This window comes from Maylandia zebra, linkage group LG10 (assembly GCF_041146795.1).
Source record: "Maylandia zebra isolate NMK-2024a linkage group LG10, Mzebra_GT3a, whole genome shotgun sequence".
In the NCBI taxonomy this organism is placed as follows: Eukaryota; Metazoa; Chordata; class Actinopteri; order Cichliformes; family Cichlidae; genus Maylandia; species Maylandia zebra.
This window is the reverse complement of record NC_135176.1, coordinates 31,365,719-31,386,807: the sequence shown is the minus strand read 5'-3', so window position 1 is coordinate 31,386,807 and position 21,089 is coordinate 31,365,719. Positions and strand designations below refer to the sequence as shown.

The window sequence follows — 21,089 nt, the reverse complement described above, 5'->3', positions numbered from 1 at the left end:
GCACAGAAAATGAACAGGCTGGTGCTTTTCTACTCTATTGGAGCATGAAAAGCACGACAAGTCTCATTCTCCAATGCAGTTTTTCCGATGCCTAAATGCTTCAAAGCTAACATTCACAGTCCAGTGGCATTGGGGAGCATCTCAGGGTTCAGCTTCTCGAGCATACTTTGGAGCAGGCTTGAATTCCCTGCCAAATTAAAAGTTGAACCTTTTGAAATGTGTGGGTAACTTTTATGTTCTCCGTTTCCAGTTTATGAAATACTTCTACAGTTCTTCTAGTGTTTGCAGACAAATCAGCATGTTCAAATTATGGGTTTGCAACCTAAGCAATCATGAGGTGGTTTGTTGCATGCACCATATACCCCTTTGTGACTGATTTCACACAGCAATTGTTAGTAAATTCCACCAACCACTCACCAGCCTGTTGGGGAACACACTTTCTCTAGCAGCCAGAGGTTGCCTGAGGCCTTAAGAGCATTTTGTGTTTGGTTTCACTCACTATTTGGATAGAAAAGCACGGTGATTCGATTTAACTTAAACCTTTTAACTAAATAAAATACGCTGAAGATGCTGAAGGCAGCTGCTTGTCTCGGTCAAACACAATGACTCTTCAAATAAAGGATACAGTAAAGGCGAACCACAGCGGACGGAAGGGGACATAAAGAGATTCAGACAGGTTCACAGCATGATAGACCTTTTCTGAAGAGACTGTAACAGATGGAGCTGATTTGATCTAAAATATCCCCGAACCTGAACATTTTGTCATTGACTGAGACAGTCAGGTTCTTTCTCACAAGAACACCTGATGTGTGAAGCAGAAAGACCGAGCAGCTCTCACTGCTAGACTGGACATAATAGCAGCCCAATCAGTCAATATTGATCTTCACAGCGGGTCAAAAGAGAGACGGCATTTATCTGCATGAAATAGGACTGCAGCAGTGACAGGAGCACATCAAACAGTTAGAGAGAAGATCTGTCTCTCTAAAGGTTCTCTCTGCCAACAATAGCAGAGTTTGTCAAAGTTTCACATTTATAACCATTACGGCTTTTAAACTGTGCACAAGCACAAAGTTTTCCAACATTTTTTTACTTGACTCATAGTTTGCTTTCTGTAAGGAGCTACCTGGAGCTGTTGGAATTCAGTTCAGTTGTATTTATATAGCGCAATCGTCATCTCAAGGTGCTTCATGTTATAAGATAAAGACCCTAAAATCCTAAAGACAGCCCCATCGATCCAACAAGCACTTTGCAAGCATGGGAAGAAAGAAGTGCCATTTAAAAGGAAGAGATCTCCAGCAGAACCAGGCCCAGAGAGGCAGAGCCATCTGCAGAAAAACAGAATCATGTCACACATTTATAGTTACACAGAAATGCTTTAATGCAAGAGATACCGCTCAGCATAATTTGCATTACTGCTGAAGCACAGCAACTAAATAAGCCTGTTGTTTGCAGGTGCTTTGGCAGATGTTTTTTATTTAACCTCTGCTGATGGTGTTTTGTAAGCTTTAGGCACTGCTTTAGTTTATTCCAGGCTCAAGTACCATAGTCACGGTGTCATATTGGGTGACTACAGAGAAATCCTGACTTTTCTGCGAGCAATAGATGGCAGAGTAGATGTTGCTGAAAAGGATGCAGAAGGTAGTAATATGCAGAAGAAAGAAAACAAATGGACGATGTCAGCGGGGGTGATGTGCATGATACTGGTTAGCTACAGCATGTCACAGTAACCCCGGGTATACCAGCAACACTATCCTCTTTGGCTTTGCTATGTTGTACCCAAAACCTTTTCGACTGGCTGAGTGATCTAAGCTTATACTGGTCAAGTAAGCAAACCTTAATTGTGTGATGTCAGGGCGTTGTGAGACATCACAGAAGCAGTCCAAGATTTCTTTTCTTCATCCATCGTGAATAGAAAAAAAGTCATCAACAGCTATGCACAACCCCCATTTTTGTCCCTGTCACAAAACATTGGGAATAGGATTAGGGAAAAATGGTTACGCATCGGGATACAGTAACAACGTCAGCATAGGACCCTTTCCTGTGGAATTTACTGGTTTCCCCTGTAAAATGACACCGAAGTGATGCAAATGGATCCAGACCAAGTGTCAGCATAGGTGCTGATTCCGCGGGCGGCATGCATCCAGGTTAAATTTACATTGGATTGATATAAGGACTTCAGCTGGTGTAAGAGCAGCTTAACGGAAGGGACTGCCTGTCTGGTTTTTTCACTGTCAGTCTCCAAAACCTGCCCTAAAGATCCAATTTCCAAACTATTCCTGAACTCCTGTTCAGAAAGGTCATCAAAGAAATTGAACACCAAACAGCCGAGGCATAAATCATCACCTGTAAGTACGAGAATGTGATGGAGGGTTGACTGGAAACCAGACCGCTGAGACTCAACTGCTGAGCTAACACGAAAACTAAAACTATGACGTAAAAGAAGCAAAGGGTGAGGGTCTGCAGTGCTGGATCCTTTACATCGCATAGACTTTAAAGTCATCAATCCGCAATACTGATTGACAGTGGGACAGCAAACTGCATTATAGGTATTAATTGCCTTGCTGCTGTATCGAGAGCTCTTTTCTCCTTAAATACTGGACGACAGTTTTGCTTGTTAATTCAGATTTGCTTACACGTCCTTTTAGATGTTTAAAAAATGTCTAACAACGAGAACTAAATGAAACCCAGCAGTGAAACAATCCCCCCCCATTAAAAAACAGAGCTCTTACGCTCCTCTGGGATTCACACCACTTCAAAGAAACCCTGACCTTCCTACTTCCTCTGCTCCTCTTCAGCACTTCTTTACACCTCTTTATGACTCACTTACTTACTCTTGTTTATAATCTCGCACCTTTTTTCTCTCCTGTCCTTCTTAGTATCTTCTCCTACCTTGTAAGATCTCTCTTTGCTTTCCATCTTCCATCGCCATCAATGAAACGAGACATTAATCAATACAATCACAGATCTCCAGGAGTCAAAGAATTTGTTGATGTTCTGGAAGCTTTTTTTTAAGTTCTTCATTAAAACGTGCTCCTTGTGAAGCATCCAAAATAGGCATTTGTAAATCTGATCATTACCTGTGAAGCATATTGCACAACAGGAAGTGTGAATCTAAGATAGTTTTTGAGGTAAGTTAATAGAGAGTAGAGTTAATCAAAAACACAGCGAGGAGTCAAGTCCCTGGAGTTGGGTCTCTGCAAACATTAACTTTGTGTTGGCTTCGTTTGTGAGATAAGGTGCAATTTTGCACCACCTCAGTGATTTATTTGATATGTAATTTCCTGTTAACACAGTACAATTACCCGGGCAGCCTAAAAATGTGACTTGTGTTACCAAATGGTTTATTTTGGCTCAAACCTTGGCTTAAGGCTTTTACTAAACGAGTTGTTTTTTTGTTTTGTTTTTTACGTTTTTTTTGTTTGTTTTACAAAAAGTGTCTAAAGGCATATGAAAATGCCTTTAGACTGCTGTGACTGAGAGGGACGTCAGCAAACCAAGCTGAAAGAAGTCCAAAACATTAATGAGGTGAACGTTGTCTCATTCAAGCCATCATTATGGCGCCTGCTTAGATTGAGACTGGCATTCACAGTTACTAGCTTTTTAGCAAGCTTCCAGCTTTGTGGTTAGTTAATGGTAGGTTAGTTAACAGTGTAGGGATGCAGTTAATGGTTTTTAGAAGTCCTGTTTTGAGGCTTTGAGATTAGCATTTCCACTGGAGCCATCTTGGTCTGGAGACACATGGACTTGGACACATCCCCCTTGGCTAACGACCTGTCAGTCAGCTACCTCCATGTTTTTTCACGTTTACGGTTCAGTTTGTGATTCAGTCTGGCTCCTTTGAAGAACCACTGTGGGTTTCTGATCCACCCAATCACCTGCTGGGTATTTAAACTTTTATTCTTCTTAATGAGATGACAGTAAATTTCTAAAATTCTGACTTCCACAGCGATGCAATCTTTCAAAGATCCAAAGTTTGTGCCGTGATTGTGCTCATTAGTGGGCTCTACATCGTATGGTTCATTGTTCTTTTTAGTTACATTTTTCCACATAGCGATACAGGGTTCATTCAAGTATATTTAGAAAGCGACTGAGTGCCTTTTATGTGGAAGTTTTCTTTTGAAAAACAGCAAGAATCGTTTAACAGCATGCTAACTGCATAGCTAGCTACACTGAGTGCTTGTCAGCTTTAAAAGCTCTCCAGGCTGTTTGATCTCCTTTGCGCTCTCTACGTCCTGTGGCCTCATTGTTCTGATTGGATGGCGCTTGCCTGTTCGAGGCTTAGACCGTGTTTAAAAAAAAGCTTTTCAGACTGAAAATCAGGGAGAAAAGAATTTGATTGGAATATTTTCACTCATGAAGAAAATATAATCTGATCAAACATTATTCAGCTTTAAATATTGTTCAGCTTTAAAGTTACTGTGCAACTGTGTAATAAAAATGTGTGCTCACGACTTTGGCCTTGAGAGCGATAAGAAGCGATCGCCTCATCCTGCAGGCGAAAGATATCTGCAAGCGAAGAGACTAGAACACCCAAGGCCGATTTCCTTTTATGGAGTTGTTTTTCTGCTAATGCAGCACTTTCCTCACAACCCCCTCCTGTAAGTTTTAGAGAATATATACCCATCCTCACAGCAAATATTTGGAATCTTTTGATGTGAGCTGTTTTGAGAGGTTGTCTCTGTCTCAATAAAAGTTCACTGATTCCCCATCTGCAGCAGGTGTCCGGTTGTCTTCATTCTCCGCCAGCCTGGTTAAGTCTATTCCTCCTTAACATCTAAAAGAACCTATTTAATGAAGGAAGACGGGTTCACTTTGTGTTTAATATTATTCTATTGCTGTTGTTGTATTTTTTTATATCCTTCAATTGGCGTCACGAACAGGATCCGCTCCAGGTCAAACTGGAACGGGAGGGAGGACATCGGCCGTGGTCTGAGTGAACGGAGTTTGGACAAAAGCTGTGTACACACAAAAAACAAGGTAAGCAGACCTTTTATTTCTGCTATATTGAACATTATAAAAATACTTAGTGTCCAAACTCCTAGTAATTCATAACCAAAATTGTCTGGCTTACTTAAGGCTTGTTGAGAATCAGACAAGTGAATAAGAGATAAGTGAATAAGAAATAAGTGAATAAGTGAATAAAGATAAGAGTGAACTGAGGTCTGACCACGGTTGCAGCCGACGGGTTTGCTCTCCGGTGTCGGATAAATACCTCAGTGCAGGTCTGGGACCTTGAAAGGGTTTATTAGTAACGCCTTTCTAAACAAATTAAAAGGTTAAAGGCCTTGAGAATATTTTTTAGTAATATTCTCTAAACTACAGAAGGGTTAGGAAGGCCCAGAGGACTTTATTAGAAAAGATCCTCTAAAACTTAAAAAAGAGAAGTACTGGTTGGAGTCCAAAGGACGGGTCCCTTTGATCAATAGGAGAAAACGGATCTCTTCTTAAAACCCCGATGATTTTAGTGTTTTAAATGTTTTGATGTTCTGTTTGATATTGGACACACATAAATACACGCTGAATGCTTGCTGTGGAACACTGGGCAGGACAGTTTGGTTCTCCGTTGTTCACAGATTACACAATTAAAGGAACTAGGTTCCTCTTTTGGTTAAAATAATACACCACACATAGAATTTTTTTACACATTTATTACATACATAAGGAGGGTAATGAGTGACTGCAGGTAATGTATGAAGTGTGAATGAGACGTGTGAACAAGGTGACAACCAACTAGCACCCCTATCAGGAAGCTCTAGGCAAGGTTACCCGCCAGACTCCGGTTTGGTAGAAGCTTGGTAACACCTGAAGGGATATTTCAGTGCTGACTCACCTTTAAAGCAGCGCCCCAGCTGATTAGTGCCTAACAGAGGCAGAAACCCAGCTGGCCCAAATTCTCCTTTAAAATCAATAAAAGAACACTCCTCCATTGACAGTAAAATGGATGGAGAATTAGATCGAGAAACTAATGATGATGGTTGGGGTCCCGGTGTTATTCTTAGCACATTGGGAGAACAATTAACATGTGTTGAGACAGTTATCAACTCCACACACCAGCCTAAAGAAGCAAAAAAGCAGAAAGAGTCATTGAGGAAAACAGCTGAAAGATGCTTTTAAATTAGTCAAAAATTTAGCAACACCAGCAGAGAAATAGAGAAGTGAGATAAAGTTGTTCTGGCATATGGTGTTTTCTTAGGAATTCGAGCGCTATCGGGAGGGCGTTCCCGAGGTGTGTATTGATCAGCAAGGCTAGGCCTGGGCTATAGGTGCTTTTAAATTAGTCAAAAAGTTAGGGGTAACCTCTTCTGGCATATGTCCATGCGGGCCCGTGTGTAAATAGAACATAAATTACCGGTGTGTGTAAATAAAGTGTAAAATAGTGGTATAAACTGTCTGTTGAATCACTCCTGAGTGTTGAAAAAAGGAAAAACTCTTTTCTGCTCTCTCTGAGAGAGGGGCTGTGTGTGTGAGACAGGAAGTGTGCATGCCCATAGAAGGAAAGAGATGAGGTAAACTCTGTGCAGATAGACCGAAGTAAAAAAAAAAAAAAAAAAAAGGAAAAGGGTCTCTCTCTGTCTCTGTGAGAGAAAAAAGGTGGGGGCCGAGTGAGCCCGCGGGGCCGAGCGGGTCCGCGGGAGCGAGCGTGTATGCTGTATGAGGAAGAAGGGGGTGAGAGGGAGCGAGTGAAAAGAGTAATCGAGTATTTGGTGATTTTTTATTATTTCAGAGGCACTGGGTAAGAGTTTTGACTTTAGCTATGAGAGTTGTGAAAAGAGCAGGTTTTTCTTTTGTTGTAGACTGTGAGTAATCGGTGTTTTTCTGCCTATTGTGCTGCGTGGAAGACACAGAAGTGTAGAAATGTTTGTGGTTTATCTTTGTTTGACGTTTTATATAGAGTTGGTTGATTCAGGGTGATTTCTCCCGTTTAAGGGAGGAGTTGCATTGTGGTTATGTTAAAGCTTTGCTGTAGGGGTATGTGTGTGATTTTGTGCTGGCTTCGCATGTTTAAATGGATGCATAGAAGTTTGTCAGTGAGAAATTGTTATGGTGGGGTTTTAAAGTTAGTAAAGAGTCAAACAACGCCCGCTGTTTTAAAAAGGCCCAAAACATCATAAAAGACACCTCACATCCTGGCCACTCCCTGTTCGAACTGTTGCCCTAAGGCAGACGGTACAGGGCAATCAGAGCAAGGACTAATAGACTCAAACACAGCTGTTATCCAACTGCAATAACACATCTGAATACTACAAAAATGTCCACCATGCCACTCTTGTGTTAATCTATGCACGGTCTGAAGCACGACGTTGGGAATACTTAGTATTTTAAGTATTCTATCTATTTTATTGATTGAATTTTATTGTTTTTTATATTTGATATTACTAGGGATGATGCAATGATCGGGGACCATTCTTAATGTCGTCGGTCTCATGACAATGACAATAAAGTTTTTGATTTTGATTCTGATTCTGAAATACACCCTCCTCAAGAGTTCAATGATTTAGGCAGTTATGTTTATACAAATACTAAATGTATGTTTAGTGTCTTCATACAGGTGTTTTTTCTTAACCTGGAAGCCTGAGTACGGCAGCAGAAGACAGGCCAAGCTTTGGCTAAAATTCACGGCTGGACACCAGAGTTGTCCTCACCCCTCCCGGTAAAACAAAAAAGAGAGAATGTAGTTTGAGGCGGGTTTTTCTTGCTGAACTGCTCTGGGTGCTGTGTCCCTGAATCTCACCGGTGTTAACCTCTGGCGGAAGACATGGAGAAAAGGAAAAGATGTTCCTGGTAAATCACTGAAACAAATAAAACCACACACAACCAGAGAAAGATATGAGAAGGGTGAGGAACAGACACATGTGCGTGTTAGAGAAATGCCTCGTTTGAGAAACAGTTAAAGTAACCCATATACAGACGCACCCATACATGCAATGAAGAAACAGCTTACATACATGTGCACGTACATGCAAGGTTAAAGTAGCGACACTTAACATACACCTGTTTTTAAATGATATAGTTTATACATTACTGACAATTAAACGCTTTGGGTTGCAGGACAACAACGTAACGTCAAAAGACAAAGACACTGGTCTGAGGATTAAGTGAGGACACGACAAATTTAGTGGTTAAAAGGGTCGACTTGGGACATGTTTTTGTTGATTGTTTAAGACAAATGACTACTGAATGATAGGAAATTCCTTTTTAGGTTTCTAAACAGGATCTTAAGAATTTTAGCACGTACCTGTGTTGTCCTGTCAACTTGAGGGGTTATGAGTTGATTATATGGTGAAAAAAAAAAAAAAAAAAAAACAAAAACAAAAAAGGGGGGAGACGAGATCTCGTTGTTTCTCCCCTCTCGGGATAACACAGCCAACACAGCACAGCCAACACAACATCATTTTCCTGTTCGCCTGTTTTGTTTTGTTTTTGTTTTTTCTGAGAGCCGAAGCTGACCTGGACTCCTACCCTCCCCTCTACCATCGTTGCCCTCTCCGCGACCATCTTTGACCCTTTGACCCCTGAAGGCCACAGCAGCTGGACTCACAACAACAACTTGAGGATGTCAACAGTGCTGCAAAAGAGTGATCTCATGCAGCAGAGACGGAGAGCACTAAACCTAAAGCCCGTTTCACTACACGGGGGAAATTCCCAGGCTGCGTCAGCTGACAGAGCTGTGACGAGACGCGCATTAAGCCCGGAGGAAAAGGGACGGTGAGCAGAAGGATGCTGACCTCTGAGAAGAGCCGAACAGCAGAGCTGCAGAAGGCCGTGGAGCAAAGTAAGGACAACAGAAACAGACCCAAAGAGGAGGGGAGGACCCTAGGCCATGCGTCAGGCCGCTGGTTTACCTAAACTACAGAACAGGAAGGTGATGAACACAAACATATACCAACACACGAACACACACTTCTGCATGCGCCTACTTAGAATGAAGGGAAACACACACATGAACACTTATGCACTTGTTGAGGGAGTAAAAACTGATACATACCCATGCACTAAAATCAAAATGTTGATTTAATTTACTAAGAAGTGACACACAATGCTCCAGCTGCTGCAATGAAGAATGCTTTACTGACAAAGGCTCAATGCTGCACACAACAAAGTCAAATACAGAATTTGCTATAATAATAAGCCCAGAGGGCATTTGTGTGGTCTGGGGAGCAGAGTCCGGAGCGGTTTGGTTATGAAAATGATGCCCGTGCGAGATATCTGGGGCTTAAGGCCTCGACTTAATTGTTTACTCTACACTAAAAAGAAAAGAAAACACTCTGAGCAGTGGTGCAGAGTGAAAACGAGGAATTAACAGTGTGAGTTTTATTTCAGAGCGCCACGTCATTGTGATGGAGATTTAATAAAGGAGGAACACACGGACAAAGAAGAAGAGAAGGGGGGCAGCCCTTGAACGCGATTGCCTGAGGCATTAAAGTTCTGTGCTAAATTCTGGTTTCCAGTGTGAGAAAAGTCACGCAGTGCCAGTAGTAGAGCTAGGTTGAGTGATGATTCTAAATTACTGTAAGTAAATCATCGTACACCGTTCAAGTTTCATGATAACGGGGATCTAGACTTTGTTGAACCCTAGGCAATTTGAACAGGTAAAAGTCGAGTGGCCAAGTAGCAGTTGAATAAAAGTCATTGAATAAGTGTTGAAATAAACTGGCAGAATTAAGAGAATTAAAACATTTCAAGAGCTCAACTTACTTAATGGTTCAATTTTGTTTCACGAACGCAAAACATATAGGTTTATGAATATGAAAAGGTTGAGGTGGTGTTGATTTGACTCTGTGTAGGTTTAGGTTGGTACTTTTATTGATGGGAAGAATATTCAGTGACAAGTCCTAAGACCCGGGCGTCTGCATTTTGTTTTTGTTATTTTTCATTTTATTTTGTTTTATGTTTACTGATTTTTGTTTGTGAATCTTACCATTTACATTTTCTTCCCTACAGGGTTACAGTTTTAATGTTTTTCTATTACAGGATTTCTGGGCGGATGTGTGAAGAAACGGTGTTTATGGGTTAGGAGTTGGGGATGCTATTACACTGTATTCTGGTGAGAGTGTTGGGGGAGACACACCCTGTCTTGAAAACTGTGATTCTTTTACAGGAAATGTTTTATAGCACCTATGGAATGAGGATGTCTGACTACGGTCAATGTGCTGCTAATGTTTGCTTTGCTTTGGTGAGAGGGGTGCAGTAGAAAACAGACAAGTGACATGACAACAAGTAATAATAACAGATAACAAATTTGGGGACAGTTTGACCTAGAGCCCACTAACTGGCCATTAGGGTCTCTCTCTCTCATTGCCCAAAGGGTGAATAAAGCAAATTGTGGCAATAATAGTGATTTAATGATTGGAGAAACCTGAACATGATACTTGTCTGTTGAGCTGAATCGTTTATTACTCTTATGATTTTCCGGTGGGACTATGAAGATTTTTTGGTACAGATTGCAGGTTGTTGCTCTTTAACTCCTAGAACACGCCCTTGGCGAGGTGGGGGGAACTGGACCACCTTTCTGTGCCCCATCATCCTCTATTAGACGACATCCAAGCTAAGTAAACATGTCTTGGCCCTTTCCCCCTGAAATGACAGGCAGGCAAAGATGTTGCGTCTTTGTTTGCTTCCTGGCCCTGGGTCTCATTCCCATTGGCATAATCCTGATCTGTGAAGGGCCCCCGACACTTCTGACACCTTAAAGTTCAAAAGCTTGGCCCCCTTCTGACAGTCCCAATCTGACAAATGTAGCCCGTAGGGTCTTGCCCACTACTTCCTCTCCAGTTTTACCATATTCACTTTTGAATGTCCTTAGCAGTTACCGTTCTGAGTTTATTTTACGGTTGATTTATTTTTTCACATTTTCACGTTTATATCTCTCATTATTATAGTATACTCTGTACTCTCCACATTTTTATCATTACTTATGCTTTTTGGTTGCTGAGTTACAGGAACTGTTAATTTTGTGTCACTACCCTGGTTGCACTAACTCGTTGTACCCTTGTGTGCAGGACAGCTGTTACTGCTTTCATCGGGAACCGAGACTGCTTGCAGCCGACCCCTGGGCAGGGTGGTGCCTGGACTCTTTTCTCCTCATCTGCAATGACAGATAAAGACAAATGATAAGACCCGAGGAGTTTTTCGAGCCAGGCTTCGACACGTCTCTGTGTTCCTTTGAATGTTACTTATTTTTGTGTGTTGACCCATTTAAGATGGGTCAAAAGGGGGATTTGAAGAAAATATAATCTGATCAAACATTATTCAGCTTTAAATATTGTTCAGCTTTAAAGTTACTGTGCAACTGTGTAATAAAAATGTGTGCTCACGACTTTGGCCTTGAGAGCGATAAGAAGCGATCGCCTCATCCTGCAGGCGAAAGATATCTGCAAGCGAAGAGACTAGAACACCCAAGGCCGATTTCCTTTTATGGAGTTGTTTTTCTGCTAATGCAGCACTTTCCTCACAACCCCCTCCTGTAAGTTTTAGAGAATATATACCCATCCTCACAGCAAATATTTGGAATCTTTTGATGTGAGCTGTTTTGAGAGGTTGTCTCTGTCTCAATAAAAGTTCACTGATTCCCCATCTGCAGCAGGTGTCCGGTTGTCTTCATTCTCCGCCAGCCTGGTTAAGTCTATTCCTCCTTAACATCTAAAAGAACCTATTTAATGAAGGAAGACGGGTTCACTTTGTGTTTAATATTATTCTATTGCTGTTGTTGTATTTTTTTATATCCTTCACTCATTCCATTGTTTAGCCAAACCTGTTATGTTCTTTGTTGTGAAGGTAAAAACTAACTTTAGCCAGAGAAAGAAAGAATGCATGATGACACAAAGAAGCCAAAGCAAATTAGTTTCTTAGCGAGTAAACTACTGGATGACCTGTTGCTGGCATTAGCTGACAGACTGGGCGTGAAGGACCTTGCTCAAGGGTATGTCAGCAGTAGTAATTACGGGGATAGAGTCCTGGTGTTTGAGTCTGTCAGGCTCAAACTAATAACCCTCACGTCACAGTCGTTTAATCGTTCACAATAGCCACTTGATGCCTCATTAGCAGAGTATTTGGAGGTTTTGTGTGTGTGTGTGTGTTTTGTGAGTAATCAAACACCGACATCACTTCGTGCAGTGAACATCTAAGCCCAACAAAGACAGTGTTTATCTGCCAGTTAACTTCTGAAGCAGAGCTACTTGTTACTTCTTCTTAGTTGAGAGATGATGGGAATGTATTTTTTTTCATCGCACCGCTGTCTATATCAGGCTCAATACTGTTCGCAAAGCAGCAGGCAGCATGATGGATGAATCATTACTTGAGTATGAATTGAGTTTAAATCGCTCGGCAAAGTTTGACGCCTTGTTATATTCTTGAACTTGTCTTGAACCCGCTTCAAAAGCCTTCGTTTTAAAAAAAATGTCTGTAGTCAGCTGCTCCACTCGACCAGGAGGGAGACCAAACCCACTCAGACACACTCCCACTCAAACAAAATCACATGAACTGCTCTGTCATAAACAATGTCTGGATAAATCACTTTTCTTACTCTTACAGAACAGCAGATAAGAAAGTAAAGAAAGTTGCATTTAAGTAAAGAAACTTTCTGATGACAGTCAGCAGGAATTCTTCAGATGATAACATTATCAAATAATCTACAGAGTATTTCTTTGATTTAATTTAATTGTTTAGCCAGTAAAAAAAAAAAAAAAAAGCCCACCGCAGCTTCTTTGAGCAGACGGTTTGTTTTCCAACTGTTTATTATATATGAGCAGATGTTTGAACACTCAGGGGGAGAAAGAAAAAAAACACAATAAAAAAGTACAAGTCCTTGGGCAGAAAAACAAAGATCCATTCACTTATTAGCACCGAGATGGCGAGAGATTAATTAATCAAATTCAGCCTGTGCTGACACGTTAGACTCGTCTCCAAGCACACCATTAGACATATGACAGGAATCATGTTGGTGATAAAAACAAGAGAATGAAACCCTAAAAAAGTCCCACGGATACATCTTTTATTTATAATTTGAGCAAATGAATTAAAATTATTGGCATGAAAAACAAACTAGAAATTTGCATTTTTGTGCACGGTTTCTAACTCCAGTCCTGCACGGGCTGGTATGAACGGAGCTAGTCTATGCACGTGCTAATCGGTCAGCACGCTGCTGTGATTTGTTCCACGACGGTTAATGTCTGGACCAGTTAAGTTTTTAAGGAGACCTAGTTAATTACACATTAAGGGAAAAATTCATGTTGACTGTCAGTGTCTGATGAGGCTCCTTCTTTTTACTTGTTTTAACCTTTGTATGTCTTGTTTGGTGCAGGTGTCAATTACTGGATGTGGAGTGACAACAGCCGGTGGATGGGTGCAGTCCCAGCAGTAATGTGGGCCCTGTATCCAACTGGTGAAGAGAGAGCTAAGTAGCTGAAATTAGTGTAATTTGTAGGGATGCTGGGCTCAGCCTTAGAGAAACTGTGAGGAGCTGGGGGTCTAAAAGAGCCTGTTAAGGGGGTTTGGGAGCCCAGGGTGCCTCCTGGGCACCTCCCTTTGGAGGTTTGTTCCAGGGATGCCAAACTGGAAAGAGACCCTAGGGCAGACCAATTGTTTATATTTCTCAGCTGGCCTGGGAGTGCCTTGAGATCCCACAGGAGGAAGTAGAAAGCATAACTGGTGAGAAAATGTCTGGAATACCAGCTTAGTCTGGTGCCACTGCAACCCGACATCTGATAATGAATGGATGGAGGACGGTAACTAAGTTTATCTTTGAAAGACTGAAAAGAAGTAAAATGAACTAACATATTTTACTGTTTGAGATCCAATATCACAAAGCAGTCTGTTTTTGACCAAACGCAAAAAGAAGTTATAGTAAGGGAAAAAGCTTACTTGTGAATTTCAAGGTTTAACTGCTTATTTAAGCTTAATGAAAAGCACTTAAAACACTCTGTGCTGCATTTGGAATGATTATATGGTGGTTGGAAGTTTAACAGATTCTGGGCCTTTATTCTCCCTGTGCCTTGTGCCTTTTCTCTGGATGCACTGTGTAACAGCAGTCTGGTGAGGAAGGAGCGGCTAGCAGGTCCAGCGAGAGTGTGGTGTGGAGGTTAGCTGGATAACTCGAAGCCAGTCAGTTAATTCAAACAGACTTTTATTCGTTGTCAGCAACATAAGACCATACAAGCCTGGTCTCCACGGCTCTACTCTGTTTGTACATACATGAGCGGGGATCGGTAGTCGCCGGCGCCAGCCTGTTACAACAGTAAGGTTTCTCCTGAGAACATGACATGAGCTGCATGTAATGACTGCCGCTATACTCACACACCCACTAGACTCCCCCCAACTACTATAACAGTAGGGAAACCACCCCCTAGTGGTGCTATAACACAATAAGGGTTGTTGCAACTGGTTCCTGCCACACTCCCAAAGATGTGCTTGATGGGGACATTTGTGACTCTAAGTTGACCACTGGTTCAGATGTGACATAAATACAGGCTTGAGTAGTCAGTGAGACTAGATAAGTGCTTTACAAATGCAGCTCAGTTTTCATATAGATACATGAATAATATATCAAATAAATTCCCTTTCAAACCTCTGTATTAACCTTATGCTGGGTGCACACTGTGCGATTTTTGGCCCATTTTGAGCCGATTTTTGAGTCGTGCGACCGTTTTGGCGATCGGCCCGATTTTGGCCTTCATTGTGTGTCGTGCATCGTGTAGTATACATGGGGTAACGAGAAGCGATTAACATCTCACGATCATCCCGATCATCAATCGCTTGGTCGTGATGATTTCAAACCTGTTTGAAATTTCAAACCCGTTTGAAATCCTCGCGACCGTCGTGAGGCTGTCAGCGCAGTTTCTCACGCTGCTCACGCGCAAACACAAATGTCAGCGAAAAAGACGGCGCAGCACGGCAGTGCAGCGTGTGATCTGGACACAAGCAATGGAGGCACAACTTGTAGAACTATGTCAAGCTCACCTGAGCCTTTTCGATGTGGCCTCACAAAATTATCACGACCACAACAACCGTGAAAATAGTTGGATCTACATTGCTGCTCAATCACAGCTGCCTGAACATGTTTTTCATTAGCAATTTAGCAAAGTTGATGGTGGTGGTGTGTGTGTGTGAGTGAAAGACAGAGAGGGAGAGCAAGCGACAGAATTTCTTTTATAACCTTCATTTTATGGACGCACAGTGTGAGCACTCAGGTCGCATCAGAGCATCGGGCCGTATAGTGTGAGACCTGCATCGTGACCTATGAACTTCTAACCCCTGCGAGTCAATCGTGCAGTTTGAGCAGAAGCTGGCTAAAGTGACTGGAAAAAAAACAAAAAACGCACAGTGTCTGCCCAGCTTTAGAGCATATGGGCCGCCTCTGTCAGACTAGCGACCTGTCCAAGGTGTACCCCACCTCTCGCCCTGTGGTAGCTGGGATAGGCTCCAGCCCCCTGATAAGGATTAGAGGAAGAGACTGGACGTATGAATCAATTCCCTTTTCACATCCGTGTGTCCTTGAAAAAAGTTGGTTTTTGTACTGTTACATTAAAGAACAAAATTGCCACCATAGGTATAAACCACAGGGATACACATAAGTGCTGCCTGTCAGTGGTACTCACAGGTCTATTTGAGAGGGTGTGATCCCACTGACAAGACCACTGTCGGTATCAAATAAGGTTCTTTATTTCTTTAATTTTCGAGAGTGTGCAAGTCAAAAGAAGTAGTTGTTTATAACAAAAACAGGGACCCTTCCAGTAATGGTGCCGAGGTTCCTGCACTAGGGAGTAATTAGACGTGACAGTATTAAACACCCTGTTGTCAAGACTGAACAACTGCCATGGCAACAGAATGCGGCGTGTGATGTCAGCTTGACTGCTCAGTTTATATTCTTATTTTTGGCAAATAGGATACACTAAACTGCTTTTGCTTCCCTTCAGTTACTGCAGCCTTTTGCAAGCCACTTTGCAACCCATCTCCAGCCCATCTACTTTTACATGCTGATTTCTCTACCAGGGGTCTTGATGGGGAAACAGAGCTCTACTGAATGAAAGCAGGTGGAAAGAACGCTCTCTTTGACTGTGATATTCTTGACTGAAATGGCTTTAATGTTCTGTGTTTTGATGTTCTTTCATGAAATAAAATGTTGTAATCGGTCTGATTTTGGGAGTAAAAATGCCCCCAGATTTCTTTACTTGATTACCACAATTAAATGTTGGAATTTATGTCTCTCCAAGTTTGCATTTAAGAGCAAGTTTTGAAATAAACTTGAAATAAAGTACAGCCATCCATCAGCACCCTTAGCAGTGGTAGGTGTGTACAAATCTTCATGTACTTATTTTCGTTTGGGGTTCATTAAATTCCTCTGATTGTTGTATTTGGGAGTTAAAAAGCAAGACGAGCATTAAGTACGTTAAGGGCAAGATTTAAACATCTCTCAGCCAGCAACCCGCCAGGCCATTCTTTTTCATTTATGTGTGCTTTTGTGTTTTTATCTCCTCATGTTTTGTAATTATGCATTTTGTTGGATGTCTTGCAGCGAGCTAATTTTCCCATTAGGGGCTATAAAATCTTGAAGTTTAGGTTTATTAGTCATCCCCTGAGTGCTGAATTCATGAATTTAGCAGACTCTGCCTCAAATATAATTAGTTTCTTCGTCTGTAACTCCATTTCACAGTATTAAATGTACGGCTTGCCTATTGTCCCTCTCTCATTACTGTAATTCAGCTAAAATGAATTGCATGTGAACTGTGAAAACAGACCGGCGAAGGTGTCGGGGTCGACCTTTTTTCCCCTCTCCCCTTCTCTTTCTTGGCTCTTTCTTCAATCTCTCTCTCTCTGATGACCTTTCAGTAAAGGCTGCTGAAGGTGCACGGGTTTAATTGTCCCCAGTGCGAGCCAGTAACTCGGATCTCATCAACAGGATGGGATTTAATGCTGCCAGTATCCAATTCTGCATTCTAGTGGCAAGAATGGGCTGTTTGGATGCAGCCTGGGACTAATTCGTGGGGGAGGAAGCTGGACTTGAATGAAGAAAACCATGTGAGCCTCGACCCTGACTGCTATTGTTTTTTTTCTCTTTTAAATCTATTTAAAGTTGTTCTTAAAGCCAAAACTCCACCTTCTTATGACCTGTACCTGTTTTTGTCAGGTATTACTGTAACTTTCTTAAAGCCAGATTGCAGACAGATGCATATTACAAAGAAGATCTAAATAAAGAGTTATGTGTTAGTCAGATTCTTTAATTTATTTAATGTATTGAATGGTTTCAATTCAAGTGCAGTGATAAAAAAACACAAAACAAAAAAAAAACTGAGCCACTGATGCTGCCAAAACTGGAGCAACAGTAAAAACTTAATTTCCATTTAAAGCTTAATTCAACAATTTTTTTCTTCAAATCATTTGCCTCAGAGTTGTGGGGCGAGTAGCAAACAACTTTATTTTTAAAACTCACATCATTTGATTTTATTAGAGTTTAAAGTCATTCAGTATTCAAACAACGGGACATTTTGAGTGACAGCTGGGGGCTCCTGTCTGCAGGGCTTTACCTCTTCTAATTGGCGTTGATGAAGATGACCTCTTAGCCCTGTTTTTAGTGTCAGTTCCTTCTGGAGCATTTTTAATGTAATCGTCTGACAAATAATACAGAGTCCAGTGAGATTAATTGAACCATTCAGTGCATTTCTGCCCCAGTTTTGGTGTGCGAGGTTCTAGCGTGTTAACACTAACGAGCAGACACACATCCGTCTCATGCACATTTGCTGTTTGTGGATGTAGCTTGCTAACCAAGCTAGCTAGCTGACAGTGTAACACTAGAGGCAATCTGGAAGAGCCGCTCCACTTCTTAACCAAACACTTTCCAACCAGTCATGACAGATGGCCGCGCCTCTTTTATTGCAAGATCTGTACCTTACAAAAATAAAGCTCACTGAGGTAGCTGTGATTGTGATTTGGCGCTACACATCATCAAGCTGATTTTTCATTTCAGTTTAAGTTTGTATATAACAAACACTGAGTGGTGTACTAAGGATTTAGGACAGGACACCCTCCTTTCATAGTGCCTGTTTTCAAACATTAACATGATAATTAGAAAACTGGACATTATTCGGGGTTTTACTTGAGCCTGAGGCTGAACAGTGTATGTATCAGAACCTTTGCTGTGACTGTATGAAGCCAGAAATATCACAATCCAACATCATGGTAAAATTATAGGTGGACAAACATTAAAAAGAATAATGTTGTTTGTTCTTTTATCTGTAATCAAAGGCATCAGCCATAATCATCTGCTCCATTAGCACCCGCTCCTCCTCCACTCCATCTTCTCTTTTTTTTTAAATTTCTCCCAGCCCACACCTTTTTTCACCCATGAAAAAGCTTATCAATGCTACTCGGAGGAAGGCAGGCTGCAATCAGAGGGAAAATTACAGCTCTTTCTCCTGTCACTATCACCAGCAGTTCACAGCAGATCTTCAAATGCATTATGACTAAAATGCTATCTGCAAAGAGAAAATGGTCTCGTATTGTAGCCTGTCCTTTTTTTACCTGCTGAAATAGTTATAATTGCATTTTCAGGAAAAAAATCACTTAAAGAGTTAAAAAATTTAAAGACCTGCTTTTAGGAAAAATGCTGCCTCCTAAAATGTAAGCATGCAATCTAAGTTTAAATGCATTTTTTAAAATAAAGTTTAATAGAGTTTTTAGAGCAGCCTAGGAGTAGCTGGTTACACCATCAGTGGTCTCACGTCTGTGTGATTTGCAGATGATGTGGTCCTGTTAGTGTCACCAAGTGATCTGTTGAATGCAAAGTGGCAGGAACAAAAAGTTAAAACTTCGCATCTGAGGCCGTGGTGCTCAATCGCAAAATCAGGTGGATTTTCTGCTCTGGGCTGGGGATAAGTTGTTGCCTCAAAAAGTTTAGCTACCTTGAGCTCTTGCTCTGAAGTTGGGGAAAAGCAGAGTGTGAGATTGACAAGCGGATCAAAGACGAGCTGAGCCTCAAGGCACAGCTGTCATTTGATTGGTCAGTCTTACCCTCAAATACGGCCACAAGCTGTGGGCAGTGACTGAAAAATGAATGAGAGGTCGAAGTCTAAATGATTTCTGGCTTTTTCCCCTTTTCTTCTACTTCCAACTCATCAGGGCACAAAAAGTTACAAATGCTTATCGACACAGATCAAAAACAAACTTTTGGTTTGTCTTAAGCAGAGAGGTTTACTCATCATCGCTAACAATCACTTTGAATATTTGGGGAGCTTTTTGTCCTGTACTGAGACCTGACAGCATCAGCAGCCTCTGCAAGACTCTTACAGCTTATGAGTCACAGCCCACTCCACTCAGTGAGCTATTCCAGTGCCCCCCCCCCTGATAATGACTGCGAATTGAACAGGTAGCACTGGAAATGACCTTTGCTTTGAAGTGGTTTTGGGTCCACTGTCAAAGATGGACGAGGAGCTCAGTCACTCAGGAGGTCTGTTCCTCCTCTACATCACGAGTAGCCAGTTGAGGTGTTTTATGAATATAAGGCGATTTTATTTAAACTGTTTTTCAGCCATAAACACAATACCTCTGAAGTGAGGCATTGTGTTCATTGCCAACGACCAGGAAACTTCAGGATAAATCAGGATAACTTTGGGAGAATTGATGACTCCGGGATCGCCTCAGCAGAGCTCTAAAAGAGCAGGAGATGGAGGCAGGAGGCATCTATTAAGCAGACTACTCTTGACCCAAAGTGTAAGAAAACTGAATAGATGGCTGGATGAAGAGAAGGAAGCACAGAAATACACAAGAAAATAATGCTACGTGCAGTTAAACAGTTTTAACTGACCCAGTTCAGCATGCCAAGAATACCTCCCTTGGACAAGATGGCGCCTGTGTTTGGCTTTGCCGCTTGTGCCGCTAGTACAGCTCGCTGGTATAGTTTTATACTGGCCGCTATTGTCACTTGCAATATTATTTTTACCGTCCTGTGTTTTGATTTTGTCTCTGCCACCAATACTTATGATTGGGGCATGATGTTGTATATCAAAGATTCAATGGAGAGCTACTGTGACAGCTGGGACAGTTACAGGAAATTTTTCCCTCCACCCTTTGTGTGTTCCTCACCTGACTGCATGTTACCGTACATATCGGTGGGATTTAACACGAAGAAAAGAAGTAGGGGAACCAGGGCCGGTGTCCAGGTGCGACTGAGAAGGTACCGAAGATTAGCTTCTTGGATGTGGGAAGAATCCCGGTGCCTACGACCAATTCATCTACTGTCACCTGGTGCTGACGCTACACTTCAGTTCCCAGCTCGGAATCTATGGTCTGATGGCCCCAGACGTGGCAACAAAACATGGATTATATACATCTGAAGGAAATTTGTTCGTCTGGCTGCTCCGTCATCGGAGCTCCACGTCTTTCGGGACGTGGCGGAGGTCTCGCTGTTGTGCACCAGGACAGATTCACATGCAGACTGATGAATTCGGATTCTTTTACCTCATTTGAACTTCAGATGATCAAGGTCGGCTCTTTGCACACCTTTTATTGTATTTTAATCTACCGACCTCCTGGCCCTGCCGGAGTCTTTTTAACTGAATTTAACGACCGCGCACTTGTTTTAAAACTCGTGGTGATCGTGCCTTTCAGACCACGGTTGTGGAATTCTCTCCCACTGTCTCTTCGCTGCACGGACTCCATTGATTCTTTTAAGAAACAGCTGAAGACATTTTTATTTAGAAAAGCATTTGATTAATTTCTTCTTATGCTGTTTTTATAGTTTTATTGTTTTACATTGTTTTATTTACTGTTATATTGTTTTTATATTCCCATTTTCTGTGTTGTAAAGCACTTTGTGATTTTTATCTGTGAAAAGCGCTATATAAATAAATTTTACTTACTTAAATTTTTTACTTACCCTAACGGTACTAAAAAAGTCCCAGTGCCTTCAGGCACTCCAACATTGCAATGAAAAGCATCCACAGCATGCACTCTCATCCACCTGTGATACAATCAAAAATCACTCTTGTACTGCAATCGTTGGCAATGACACAAAATGATTATTATTTGCAAGTGAAAATTCAATTTAGCGCTAAATGCGGTAAAGCAGCGTTTACTAGAAAAGGGCACATTGAACGAAG

At 41.6% G+C, this 21,089-nt stretch overlaps 1 protein-coding gene and 1 long non-coding RNA gene across 6 annotated transcripts in view; one reads left to right on the top strand and one right to left on the bottom strand.

Moving 5' to 3' along the window:
* Positions 1-21,089, bottom strand: part of sgcd (sarcoglycan, delta (dystrophin-associated glycoprotein)) — a 431,163-nt gene that overhangs the window by 135,601 nt on the left and 274,473 nt on the right. The window lies entirely within an intron of this gene.
* Positions 4,355-11,580, top strand: LOC112434698 (uncharacterized). Its single transcript, XR_013100645.1, has 2 exons — positions 4,355-4,750; positions 4,881-11,580. It is a non-coding gene; the product is annotated as an uncharacterized LOC112434698 (long non-coding RNA).